Below are 14,689 nucleotides of genomic sequence, written 5' to 3' on the forward strand. Positions count from 1 at the left end.
TGCCACATGATTATGCTTGCTATTTTATTGCCTTTTGTCTTTTGTAGGCACATTTTTCCTGGAGTGTTCACCACGACGTATCTTTGTCGGGGATGACAAAGCCTAGGAAGGGGGGAATGTTGGATGCATCCAACGTCCATAGCCATTTTCACCTTCTCATGGACATTATTTTTCCATTTGCTATGTATATATTCATGGGATTACATTGAGTTCCAAGTTGTATCTGTCTATTCACTTCATGTACTTTGGGCGGTCGTCCATAATTTCAAAACCCTAGGTATATAAGTGAATGTAGCTCATGTGAAAGGGGAGATATCATTTTGAGAGAAACCTAGAGTAGAGAAAGAGAAGAAGGAGGCTATGGAGGTGGAAGCATGGAGCCGCATGTACTCTCTTCACGGACCGATTATATGCATGCAATGAAGATGAGTCCTTTTGCCTTTCTCTTGCTTTTCATTAAGTTATGTATTAGTGTCTTGATAGTGTAGATTAAGAACTAATTGCTCTCTAGTTCTTGACTGCCTAATGTATGTTTGATTCTAGTAGTGTGTGCATGATTAGATTAGTGTGTAGATTAAGGATTTGTGAATGCATTGCTCTAATCATAACTCCATGAGCTTGGGTGAGCTTGTGATTAGGATGTGACCACAAGGATTAGTAGAGAATGCAATGATTAGAAACCTTGATTAGCATAAAGGTTAGTATGTGTGCATGCACTAATCCCCTTCATTGGTTCTCTCTTCTTCTTATTGTAGAAAATCTCATGTGATTTCCCTACTCAATTTTATCTCATTTATCTCACACAATCACCCATGTGTGATGTTTCCATGCCCTAGCCGGGTCGCTACCATCCTTGGATTGATAATTTTGGTGATTCTTTGGAGCTATGCTACGAGGGAGTTAACAAGAATCCTTCAAAAGGATAATTTTTGAACTTAATAAGATACTTTCGGATAATCTTACCATGTCGTAGTACCTTGTCTTCATGCACCGAAGGATAGCTTCAAGTTGTAGTACCTCTTCTTGGTCTTTGATTTTGGGAGGGTCTTCAATGATTGGTTCACTTGGTGGGTCTCCTTTGTACGGCTTAAGTCGTGTTAACCCTCACGGACCCCCTATCACCTTTGACAGATGCATATTATTTATTTGATTGAGTCATCGACCGGGCTTGTTGGTCCAATAGGTGTGTAGGTGATTGCCGATGAGAGACGCACCACTTATCTTATTTTTACAGTAGTTTTGCAATGACCGACCACTGTGGGCGTCCATGTGTGAATGGGTCGAACTCTTATAAAAGGTCCATTTGACCTAAAAATCCTCATTCTTGAAAGTGTAAGCTAAGAAGTGCTCTTGCTCCACCTCTGTCTCCTTCTCCTTTGTGTGCTCATGTGTGTATGTGTGTGTATGCTTGAGAGAGAGAAAGGGAGTGAGAGATGGTGTGTGTAATCGAGCATTACGATGGAATCGGCGGCGGGGCGAGGCGGTTGAGCGCGGCATTGGTGGCGGCTCCTTCTTCTTTGCAGCACAAGATCCTTCATGATAGAAGCATTGAGCGGTGAGTGACACACCATTGTTTATTTGAGCTTGCTAGGACTCTCTAGTTGTGTGCTTGCAGCCTTTCGAGGCTTGCACACAATGGTAAGTTCCCAGCTTCCGACACGTGTGGTAAAGCATACATTTTTGGCACTGCTGTCGGGAAATGCCTTGCACTAATCTTGAGGAGCACTTAGTGCTACCTCTGGAAGCTTTTCTTTTATCTGTTTTTTGTTTTTTATGAAAACTTTTGACTGTGTGTAATGTGCAGTTTTAGTTTTGCCAGTGTGTAGTTGGCTGGGTTAGACAGCGAGTGTGTGGTGTTAATTAGTGTTGTTATCGAGTTAGACAAAGTGGCCAGAGGTGCAGCAACATGTGCACTGGAGACAGGCTCTGTGCGTGAGCTTGGCGCTATGAAATTGAACATTATTCACACAAAAAAAAAGGTCAGTAAAAGTCAGTTAGTCAGCCAGTACCAGTACCAATTATAGCAGTTAAAGGATTGAAAAACAGCCAATCATTTAGTCAGTACCAGTCAGTCAGTACCAGTACCAGTACTAGCCAGGTGAGCTGGTTGAGTAATTCTGAGTGTGTAGTCTGTTGTGTGTTAGACAATGTATGTAGCATTACTAGTAGTACCAATACTAGTATATACCAATACTAGTACCAGTCAGAGAGCTGGTTGAGTAAGTCTGAGTGTAGTCAGCTGTGTGTACCAATACCCATACACCAGTACCAGTCTCAATACTACCCACATCAATATAACACTAAAAATCTGAGCCCAACACCAGTAGTATCAGTAAAAGTTTGTGTGTGTGCAGTTGGCTATGTCAGGCAGTGAGCTAGGTGTGTACCAGTGCCAATAGTACCAGTGCTAGTACCAATAGTGGTAGTAGTGTCAACACAAGTACACACCAGTTTACCAGTTTCAATAAACCAGCTTGTAAGGAACCCTTTAACCTTATCAGTGGTAGTGAACCCATACCAGTACTGTACTAGTACTATACAAGTACTAGCTCAAAAATCCGAGAAGAGAAGACAGAGAAAGCTCTAGTACCAGTATAGATCCAATACAATATACCAGTACTGGGGGATACCAGTACCAGTATAGTACATTATTGGTATAGTACCAATACTACAAGTACCACTACGTAGCTAAGAAAATTCAAACCCAGTATCAGTATACTAGTACGAGTAAGGCTGTGTTAGATTGAGCTTGTTGAGTTTAACGTCTGTGATGACCAGTACCAGTAAAATGCTAAAATTTGAGACCAATAGTATAGTGTGTGTCCAGTACCAGTACTATCTATGAAAATATAATCCAGTATACCAGGAACAGTGAGTTGGTTGAGTTAGTAACTTGTGAGTACTCGTCCAATATCAATACCAATGAGTGTACCGTGTACCAGCTCAAAAATTCGAAGTATCAGTACACCAATATAGTAGTACCAGTACTACACTGAAATCTGTGAGTGTGTAGTATCAGTGCCCATTGTGTTCCAGAACCAGTGGTACCGGTATCAGTATACCAGTAGTACTAGTGCCTAGTGAGTTGAACCGTTTGTGAGTGTCCTGTACCAGTACCAGTCAGTTGTGTACCAGTACTAGTGTAGCTGTATAGTAGAAAATTTGAGACCGAAAAACAAAAAAAGAGGGAAAATTTGGGTTGAAACCACCCAAAAAACTAGGTGAGCGGCCTTCACGGGCACTCACCAACATCTCTAGAGAGTTGAGGTCACATGCACGTACGCTCTGGTCACGTGCTAGAGAATGATCACATAGAGAGTGTCTCCGTTTATGAAGGCACTCATTATTCCTCCACATTAGGCTCAATGGGAACCCAAGGTAGTACCACTTAGAACCCACATATTGCATCTAGTGACTCTTCCTCTGACTACGACATCATGGAAGGTTAACCAATGCCTAATCCTGATAGTTCAAGCCAAGCCATGCATGCCATGGGCCCACGGTCCGGGCCGAGCATGCTTAGCCGCTTGAAGGAAACCATTAGTAGAGCCACAGCTCCAAACATGGAGCTAACGATGTAAATGAGGGGGGTGGGGAAGTAAATTCTCCCTTCATAACCAACATAGACCCCATGCAGCTGGAGAGTGTGCATGTGAATCTTCCATTCACTGCACCCCCTGACTCTTCAGAGCTATTCCCTTTCGAGGTTATATTACCTAATGGTAGAATCCTTGCCGAAGTGCAAGAGGTTGAGCAGTATATCATTGCGGCTAGGGAAAAGGAAATTGAGATCTTACGTAGGGCAGAGCAATGAAGAGAGTTAAAAGCGAAAGACCCTATGTCAACATCCCTGCTAGGCGAGCAATCAAGTGCTCCTGAATTAGCAATCACTAAGGGTCAATCCATGGAGAGCCACATTGCATCTAGTTCAAAGGACACCCCTAACACCTCAATCCTAGATGGAGTGTTCCTAAATGAGAACTAGGAGTACAAACTAAAAACGGAAACTCTAACCGACCTATACACAGGTCACACTTATCATGTGGGTTGGTTAGATGTCCTACAATCCACAATGGGTGCTACTAGTGTAGAGGATGAACAACAAAGAGTTTGTGAGGTCATTCATAGGGTTATTGAGCTGGACATATATAACAAGGGTATCCACATTCCTTCAACGGGTCTCATTAAATTCTTGGATACATGGAAGACTAAGCACCCAACCTTATTGCAAATGGAGACTCCCTCGTTAAGTCCGATGGATCCTTCATATGTTGTTCCACCAAGGGTCTCAGTACAATCTAATCCCACAAGTGATAGCTTTACCTTCCCAAGTCTAGCTCATCTTTCTCTTGATGACACCATGGTTTCCATGCCTACCCCAGTGATGGGCATGCCAAGAAATATGCCATGGACCTCTTTTGTTAGTAAAGCACCGCTACATGGTAGCTCAATGCCTGCAACAGTACCTACAAGTGTGTAACAATCATATACACCTATAGGTCCTTGTACTCATATAGCTCCTACCCCTCCCATTGTTGCAACAACTTATGCTCCACAACCACAACACCCAAGCTCTTATTTCAATGGGACCATACCGGCTAGAATTAGTGTGTCACGTCCGATGTCTGCTATGCCTAGGGCCACACATATGAACTTTGGGTTGCCACATGGTACAACACCGTACCAAACTTGAAACCCAAGGGCTTCCTATGCGCCAAGCCCAATGCCAATACCTACTCCACATGTAGTCACTGGAGTGCCTTCACCCACGATTCCCGCTCACTTAGGTGACTTGGAAGCATTTGCTCAAGCTATTGGTCGATCTATTGCTGGGAATATGCGTAACATGCTTGATAGGGAGCTTAGAAGTAAGGCAATACAAATAGCCAAGCTCACATAAAAATTTAGTGGAGATGGGGATGTGAGAAAGCATATTGAAGTGTTTGAACAAATATGTGATTCCCTAGGAGAACACAATGACCTACATAAGAGTAATGCTTTAGGCCTAACCTTAAGTGGAAAGGTTGGGAATTGGTATAGAACCCAAAGGGTGGAGGAAAAAATCATTTACCCTACTCTTAGGATACTGTCCTTGAAAGAATACATACGAGAGGGAGTGCTTTGGGGTGTAGCATCTCAGAAATCCCAACAAGAGGAAGGAGAGTCCATGAGAGACTTTTTTAGTCACTTGAAGCATTTGAATTCTCGTTGTAATCCAAATGAGCACTTCAATAATAACCAATTGCTTGATATATTCATTAGGGGATTACAACATGAGGATATCTACAATGGCCTAGTCATTAGAGGTATCACCACTTGTGAATCAGTCACTGCCAATGCGATCCAATTGGAGGATAATTTAATGATTCAAGGAGAAAGAGTGTCTGTTGAGCCTAAATCTACTAGTTCGCAAGCATCAGAGCATCAACTAATGGCCCTAAAGCCTATTGCTAAGGAGCCAAAGATATCTGAGATGACTTTGGTAGATCTCACCAAGGCCATTCAAGAGAGTCTTAGAGACAATTGTGCTCCACAAAACAATCATATGTATCCAAGAAGGGAGCAACAATGGTGCTCAGTTTGCTATGGTCCGCATAGTACCAGTGAATTCCCTACTTTTAGAGTAAAATTTAATGGGAATTGCAATGCCTATGAGAGGTATGGTCATCAACCTAAGGATTGCATAATATTTAAGCGTGCAATGGCCAATAGACCAACCTTATCATGGACAGGTACACCTCGAGTGCCTGCATTGTTGCCAGGCACACCTCTTGAACAAACATCACAACACATGGTCCCTAGGGCCCAAAATGTTGTTCAAGAAACACCCTTACCACCTCCAATGCTAGGACTGCAACAACCACATCCCAGAATCACTTTTGTGAATCAAGTGGGTTGTGAGACATTATTGTTGGTTTTGAAGGCTGTGACGAAGATATAGACCCCAATATTGTCTATGGGATTGATGCACTTGAAGAAAGTCCACAATAATACATGGAGGACTATTGGGGACAAGTCAAACCTGTATTTCAAGTAGCTGCTCTTATAGCAAGAGGCCAAAATATCAATTACACTGCCAAGAGACCACCTCATCAATGCTATGAATGTGGAGGTCCACATTGTCTACAATGTCAATCCTCATGTGTAATCAATGCGGCTTAGATGGTTTGATTTCCCAGTGTCCTAATAATCCAAATGTGCCGAAGATCATGCCATTAAACTTGATTGAGATTATCGAGGAGCCATCACAAAGTACACTTGTGGTACCAGTAAATGTACTCACATGATCGATGCTTCAAAACCAAAATTATATTCTTGAAGAAAGAGACATGACATCAATTGCCTAATCTCAGAAGAAGAAGAAAACACGAAGGAAGAGATCGCAAAAAGCAGCAAAGTTAGATCCTAGTTCAAGGACCAACATAGGGACTGGTGATGACCCCGTATATATGAACAACACTGAAGAGGATTCTGATTCAGGTGAAACCATGGAGACCAAAACAACCACTAGGAAAGAAACCAACAAGGAAGATCTTCATCAGCCACAATGGCCAGGACCCAAGAAGAAGATAAGAACTTACCCAAACCCTATAGAGGACATTGAGCGAGTCAAGCAATTAAGGAGTTTGGTAGAAGAGACCCAAAGGGATCTAGAGCCAGCACCTAGGTAGATCCAGATTACAGACACAGTGTTCCATATACCCCTAGCCATACCTAGTGTCATCCAAGAAGAAAGTAGCTTAAAGTCATGGGAAACTGGGCGTACTCATTTCTTGTTGGAAATAATGTTTACAGAGAGACAACCTGACCCTATTGAAGAAATGGAGATCCAATTTTCCCCACGTTGACGAAGGAAATTTGGAATGGCGGCCTCTACACCAAAACAAACTCCATTGCGCCACAAGGGAAATGAGATGAGGGCACCACCTAGTCTTGGAAGCGTGGACTAGGACCGCTACACAAAGAGAGAGAGAGAGAGAGAGAGAGAGAGAGAGAGAGAGAGAGAGAGAGAGAGAGAGAGATAACTATCATTATGAATGAAGCATTAACCTTAGTGTGTGTACAAGGAATGGATAACTTCAAGCACTCCCAACACAAATAGCATGTAGATTACTAAACAACAACTCAAGAATTAGCCAAAATCACATCAAGCACTCTCACACACACATAAAAGATCTCTCTTAATTAACATAAGTAAGATGAGGGGAGGTTACTAGCATAAAACAATTTGCACTCTAGAATGTGCAAGAATAGAGTGAATGAATGAGCTTTATGGGCTCATGATGAGTGATACAAAGACTCAATGGGGTTGAGGGATACTTGAAATTACAAAGGGGGGGCCTCTTTATATAGGAAAGAGAGTGATTAGGAGTGAGGTTAAGATCCAAGTGCAATTTGTACAAATGAAGCTTGATTAGGGACATTCAACCAATGAAGAAGCTCCTTCCAAGTGATTTGTTGACCAATTTGCAACTAATTGGGTCCATCATCACTTGTGTTGTCTTCACTCCTTCCTCCATAGCTTGAGTCCAAGAGCTTCCTTATTTTAAAATGTAAAGAATCTACATAAAATCAATGCATATCTAGTAATAATAGAAAGGGGTTAAATGAGAACTTATGAATTACAACAAGATTAAGCATGATTTGAGAGGTGATTAGAAGAGGAATTTGTGATGGTTTTTTGAGCTTGAGAGAGAGGAGGAAGGAGGGGAGGGTGAGAAGACTAATGGCTGATTTTTAGAGAAGGTCTCAATGTGGAAAAGAAGGGGTGTGTGTGTAAAGGTAGAGGGGTGGTCTCCACCACAGTTGAAAAAATTGGCGTCCGCCATTTTGGCCATATCTCCTAGACCGTAGATGCAAAAATTATAAAAAAAAATTGGTCAGAATCTCTAGCTCATCAACTACAACTTTGATGAAGACAAATTTTCTTGGATCGGAGTGGAAGTATTTTTTAAAAAATCCAGCAAAATCATGTGTCTGTTTCCTTCCTTTACCAAGTCTTCCACTTGGGTCCCATCTGTTTGAATCATCATATGGCTCCAAAGCCATGATGATATGAGCCACTCATGACCCTTGAATCATGGGTGCATGACTCCAAAACCACATCATATCTTTTCTTTTCACATTTACATATTTTCCCTTCCCTTTACCACTAGGTTCTCCCTCTACCTTTCACCTCCGGTGAACTAGTCAAGAAACAATTCCCATCAAATCATTTTTTTGAATTTTTCCAAGAGGTTTTTCTCACTCTTTCTTTTATTGTAAACCTCTAGAAGCAAGGAAAACCAACAAAATATAGTAAATAAAAATTTGTGATAGGCTCGGATCATAGCCCCCCCAAACCTGGCTAGGGGTATTTATGCCTCTAGCCTACTTTCTTTGATCTTGGGCTGACCTTATCCTGATGTGATAAGGCTTTAGACGCCATCCATTTGTCCTGGTCTTGTGCACTTTACCATCAATGTCTTGAAGTCTGTAAGAGCCATTTTTAAACTTTTTGGTGACCAAGAACGGGTCTTCCCATCGAAAAAGAAACTTTCCATCCTTACGAGTGTCGAAGAGATTGTCATATCGAAGCACCAGAGATCCCTTTTTGATGTCTTTGGATGCTAGCTTTTTGTTGAACTTTTCTCTGCGCTTCTCTACTTCTTGAGAATAGTGGTTGATGGCTTCTTCATGATCCAATTGCAACCTCTCTAGATCCATGATCCTTTGATGTACTTTCTCCTTTTGAGAGCCTACCTGGCTACCCAATATTCGAAGACTTGTTAACTTCACTTCAATGGGCAAAAGCGCCTCCTTTCCATAAACCAAATGAAAGGGTGTGTACCCTAATGCGGTTTTGAAGGAGGTTCTATAGGCCCATAGAGCTCCATTCAGGTGTGTGTCCCAATCTTGGCGCCTGGCATGTACCTGTTTGGTGAGAATTTTGCAAATGATTCCATTTACCTTTTCCACCAAGCCATTGCATTGAGGGTAGTAAGGAGTAGAGTTTTGATGCTGAATATTTAACTTCTGCATGAGTTCTCCTACCAAGTCTGCTCTAAACCCTGGTCCTCTATCAGATAGTATTTCAAGAGGGGTGCCAAACCGGCAACAGATGTGGTTAAAGATGAACCGACTCACATCCTTAGCAATAATTCTATTGGTTGGAATAGCCTCAGCCCATCTAGTCATGTAGTCTACTCCCATAATGATGTACTCTTTACCTGACTGAGTGCGTGGTAGAGGCCCTATGGCATCAATTCCACACTTCTCAAAGGGCCCATATACCTTTATTGGGTTCTGAGGTTCAGCTATGAGCCGTCGTGGTCCTGCTTTCTGACATTCATCACATGTTTGACACCAGTATTTGACGTCACGATGAAGACTTGGTCAAGTAAACCCAGCTTGTAGAACCTTTCTACTAGTGATGTCGTGTGCAAAGTGTCCTCCGCACACATCATCGTGACAAGCTTTTAAAATCTCTTCAATTTCACTCTTCGAAGTCACTCTCCTAAGCACACCATCCTTACCAAGACAATACAAATTACCATTTACTATGTGATACCTGGTAGCTTTCCTAGCTAACCATCTCCTTTCCCCTGCATTCATGTGTTTAGGAGCCTCTCCTTGCTCCAAAATGTGCATAATATCTTCTCAGTCCTCCTTTCCTTGTTGAAGTGGAAGTTGGATGGACACTGCTCCCACTATTGACTCATTTAACTTCGATGATGCTAGGTGGTCTGCCTCCTTGTTCTGGTCTCTTGGCACATGATGTACTTGTGCCTCCCTAAATCTCCTCATAAGATCTTTGGCTTCTCTCATTTTAGTAGAGAGATTGGCATTTTTGCAAGCCCATGTACCTTGCATTTGCCTTACCAAAATCATGGAGTCACCAAAAGCATTTAATCTCTCAATTGAATTATCCAGGCACCAACAAAGGCCATGAATTAGAGCTTGATATTCTGCTTCATTGTTGGAGTGGACATCTTCTGGAGCGATCCCTTCACCATGGATCCTCTCTCCCAATGGAGATAAGACCAGGATGCCTGCAGCTGCCTTATCCTTGGTTCTCTTGTATGCTCCATCAAAGTAGAGGCTATAAGCATTGACCAGAGCCTCTAGAGCTGGAGGTGGTGGAAGTTCCTTTCTCTTCAAATGGAAAACTTTTTCATAGCACTTGTTTGTTAAAATGTCGGCTAAGCATGCTCGAGTTGTTCTTTCAACCTATATTGTATAATCAAACTCTTGAAGTTGCACCACCCACTTTGCTATTTTGTCAGAGATTTCCATATGTTGTAGTGCATAGGGAAACATATCCTCCACAATGATAATTACAAACCTCTTCGGCAGAAAGTATGGCCGAAATTTGGTTACCGCAAACATGAGAGCTAACACTAGCTGTTCCATCAGGGTGTAGGCCTTCTCTGTGTTTTCCATGAGGCGGTTAGCAAAATACACAGGCCTCATAAAGGATGTTTTTGGATCTTTTTGTAGGAGGGCAGCACCAATGGCCTCTTCTCCCACACTAGGGTTTACAAAGAATGTTTCTTCCCAACAAGGTTGGAGGATTACAGGGAGTGACCCTAACATTTTTTTATCTCTCTAAAATGCCCATCACTTTCTTCACTCCAAACAAGCGTCTCTTGAGGAGTCAGCTGTTGTAGACGAAATATCACTTGGGAGAGTAAGTGTATGAATCTACTCAAATATCTTAGCTTTTGCAAGAAAGAGATTAATTGTTTGATGGAAGTTGGGGGAGGTAGATTTAGCAATGTTTCTATCTTTTCAGGATCTACCTTGATTCCATCAATGGACACTACATGCCCCAATAGTGTAACCTTGCTTTCCCCAATGTGACATTTGTCCTTGTTTATTTGTCCACCCATCTTAGCTAAACGAGTAAATCCTTCATCAATCTTACCGAGATGCATACTTTTGGAGCTGTAAATACAAAAGTCATCTATGAAAACCCTTATGGACTTACCAAAGTAAGGTTGGAATACCATGTTCATGAATCGTTGAAAGGTGGCTGGAGCGTTGGTGAGACCAAAAGGCATGACTCGAAATGCAAAACAGCCCCATGGTATGATGAAAGTAGTCTTTTTCGGGTCCTCCTCTGCAATGCATATTTAAAAGTAAGCGGAGTAGCCATCACACACTGTGTATCACTCATGGCCTGCTACTTCATTTAGAATCTCATCTTGAAATGGGAGAGGGAAGTGGTCCCTCTTTGTTGCAGCATTTAGTGGCTTGTAATCCACGCACACTCGCCATTTACCATTCTTCTTTGGCCTCACGACTACTGGGGAGACCCATTCTAAATCTTCTACTGGGTATATGAATCCTGCTTCTAAGAGTCTCTTCACCTCGGACAACAATGCATTTTGTTGCACAAGTCCTAATCTTGTTAGTTTTTGTACTACTGGCTTGCTCCCTTCTTTTAGATGGATATGATGCTTCACTGCAGTGACACCTGTAATGTGAGTGTAATCAGAAATAAACAATGATGCATGCTTCTTGAGAACATTTACATAACCCTCCTTTTCTTCTTCCTTTATATCCTTGGATAACATCTTCTCTAGGCTGGCATCCCACACATTCTCCATTTGGATCCTTGGGTTGTCTTCTGATGAGGTAGTTTCCTTTATGGTGACGCCCATGACTTCGAGAGTGCTATCACTCTCTTCACTTGAACTCTCTTCCTCATCCATGGATGAGGAGCATCCACTTGAGCTCCACTCATCAGCTGACGTCTCTAGTTCAAGGTTCTCTTGTCGCCCATTCTTCAAGTTATAAACCACCTTCTGACTATGACCACCCACTCGAGGCCTCAACTCCAAGTCTCCTGTTGCCCAATCTTGCCTAGCTCCTATACCCATGAGCCAAGGTCGTCCTAAAATAAGGGGGTATCCTTCTCCCTTTACTGGCATCACATAAGCATCAACCTCTGTAGTGATTCCAAAAATAGAAACTCTCAAAGCTTTCACTACACCCACACAAGTGACAGACACATTATTGGCCATTTTTGCCCTAAAGTTTGATGATTCCATTACCTCTAAACCCAATTGATGCATTAGCTTTTCTATCATGACACAAACCTCTGCTCCGCTGTCAATGTAAGTTTTTGGAATCCGTTGTCCCTTGATTTGAGCCTCCACCAAAGGCACTATATCCTTGAGACCATATGCTTTGATTACACTTACTAGCTTACTTCGCTTTGCCCTCGTGCTCACCATTTTTTACCATTGTCGTCGCAGCTTTGGGGAGATATGAAGTAGTTGTGGCCAAGTAATCTTTGGTCCTTGAGAACTCACATCAGCTGTCAAGTCATAAGGTTGTGTTCGAGATCCCATAGGGAAATCAGAGATGTCAAGTTGAGACCTAGTACGGGTCTTTCTCTTCTTGGCTTCATCTTTAGTTTCCCGAGATGTACTTGCTTCATTGCTTGCATCCTTGCTTGTTTCTTTACTTACTTCATCTTGGACACGCACACGCTTGATAGGCATTGTAGCCACTTCATCTATCTTCATCTTCCCTTTAGCTATTTCTTCCTGGTTGCTTCTGCCCTTGACGACCTCCTCTATCCTTATGGTGCTCACATTTGGTTGAGTAGCAGGGGCTTGAGCTTGAGCATGAGGTGGCTGCAAAATTTGAGGTTGCGGTTGCTCTTGTGCTTGAGCTCTAGCACGGGGAGGACTTACTTGTTGTCGAGGACCTCTGACAGGGTAGTCATATCTTCTGGGATGAGGGCAATTATACATGCCGCGGCCATTTTCCCCACAATTGTAACACAACATTTCCCTTTCTTGACGTCGTATTGGTGGTCGATTCCCACCATTCCCCTCAATAGGCCTTCTTGCACCCTGCACAAGATTTACTCTCAAACCCTCTAGCTGGTTTGTGAGAGTGTTTATTTGTTGGAGCATATCTTCTTGTTGACCTCTATTGAGGTCTGGTGCATTAGGCACATTTGGAGGTATGTGAGAAGCTTCCATAGTTGTGATATTGCCTCCCAAATCTAGCTGGCCAGCTTGGGCTTGATAGAGAATCTTTCGATTCTTTTCCCTAGCAATTCTTAAGGCATCTTCAAAAGTATTTGGAAATTTGCTTTTTACCTTCTCCCTTAGCAAAGGGTACAAACCTAAGATAAATCGATCCTTTTGGAGGCAATTGGGAGCTTGCTCACCAGGGTTTAGTGATTCTGACCATTGGCCCCAAAGTTTCAGGAAACCTTCCTCATAGGTTGCATAACCATGAGGGTCAACTTGATGAAGGGCCAAAAGCCGTTGCCATAGTTCTTTTGCCGAATTGTCTTGTTGAAATCTTCGTAGGAAAGCCGCCTTCAATTCCTCTCAATCAGCTATTTGGGTTGGATCTAGAGCCTGGAACCATACCCTAGCTTCTTCTTTGAGCACCAAAGGAAAAGCTCTCAATTTCAATGCTTCGTCATCCCTCCCAGAGACAAGGAAAGCCATCTCCAAGTTATCCACAAAATCCCTATCATTTTCCCCACTACGCCCAAAAAAATTAGGGAAAGCCATCATAAAATGGGTTGCCTTCCTCTCAATACAGCACAAAGATGAAAACGTCTAGGCCCAAATCATATCTTATTAAGGGTAGAATAAATGGATTGATAGATGCATTAATCTCAGCTAGACGACGAGGGCCTAGTAAGTTCCTTATGATGTTTTGGAATCTAAGCTTTGTGCTAGCTATTATATGCACAGTTTGTCTAGCAAGAGGTTGGAAAGGTCCATATAAATCCCTATGATTCATGGAGTATGCTTAAAGCAAGATGAAGATGTGAACATCAAAAGATACATTATACTCCAAAATAGGAAATATTATAGGGTCAGGGGACAACAATAAATCTCTCAACCTCTCAGCTCCAAAATAGAAGACCAATCTTTGTTGGAAAAAAATCTTTCTATCAATGCGCACATTCACCCTAATATTTTGAACTGATTGAAAGTTGTAGAAAATGGGATTATTCATTGGTGCATTAAATAAAAACTTCCATGAAACACTTCATTGAAGTTCAGCTCTCTTGGATCCCACCATTTGAGAGATGATAAGAATTTGCTCACCAGTGATTAGCCTAGCTTTGGTGTGACCATCTTTAGCTTTGTAGAGTTCATAGGGTTCAATGGCTACCCTCTCAACTACCTTGAACCTTCTTGCTAGTAGTAGTTGTAGTGCATCACCATATGTAGCCTCTTGACAATACCGCACCCCATTGATGTGTAGCTCCCCCTCCAAAAACTTGTTAATACCCGAGTTTGAAAGTGCTTTCACCACCTGAAGTCGAGGCTTCAAAGGAAGTGTCCTCACACTAGCCACGAAGCACTCAACGCAATGCTTTGACCTAGGGACTTGATGACTACAAAATTTTCCTTGAAGCAAAGAAGGGTGTATGTAGTTAACTCTCTTTACGCGCATACGTGCCGTTTGTCGATAAAGACGCTTCTTTTCTCGAGCTTCTTGGGGACCCCATAGTGGAAGTTTCAGAGAATTTGATGGACCTTCCTTCATAGGATTGACAGAGCGTTGCTTGAGAACTCCTCCGTGGGGGCACCAATTTATGACGAAGGAAATTTGGAATGGCGGCCTCTACACCAAAACAAACTCCATTGCGCCACAAGGGAAATGAGATGAGGGCACCACCTAGTCTTGGAAGCGTGGACTAAGACCGCTACAGAGAGAG

This window comes from Adiantum capillus-veneris, chromosome 12, assembly GCF_014529385.1.
Source record: "Adiantum capillus-veneris isolate H3 chromosome 12, ASM1452938v2, whole genome shotgun sequence".
Taxonomy (NCBI): Eukaryota; Viridiplantae; Streptophyta; class Polypodiopsida; order Polypodiales; family Pteridaceae; genus Adiantum; species Adiantum capillus-veneris.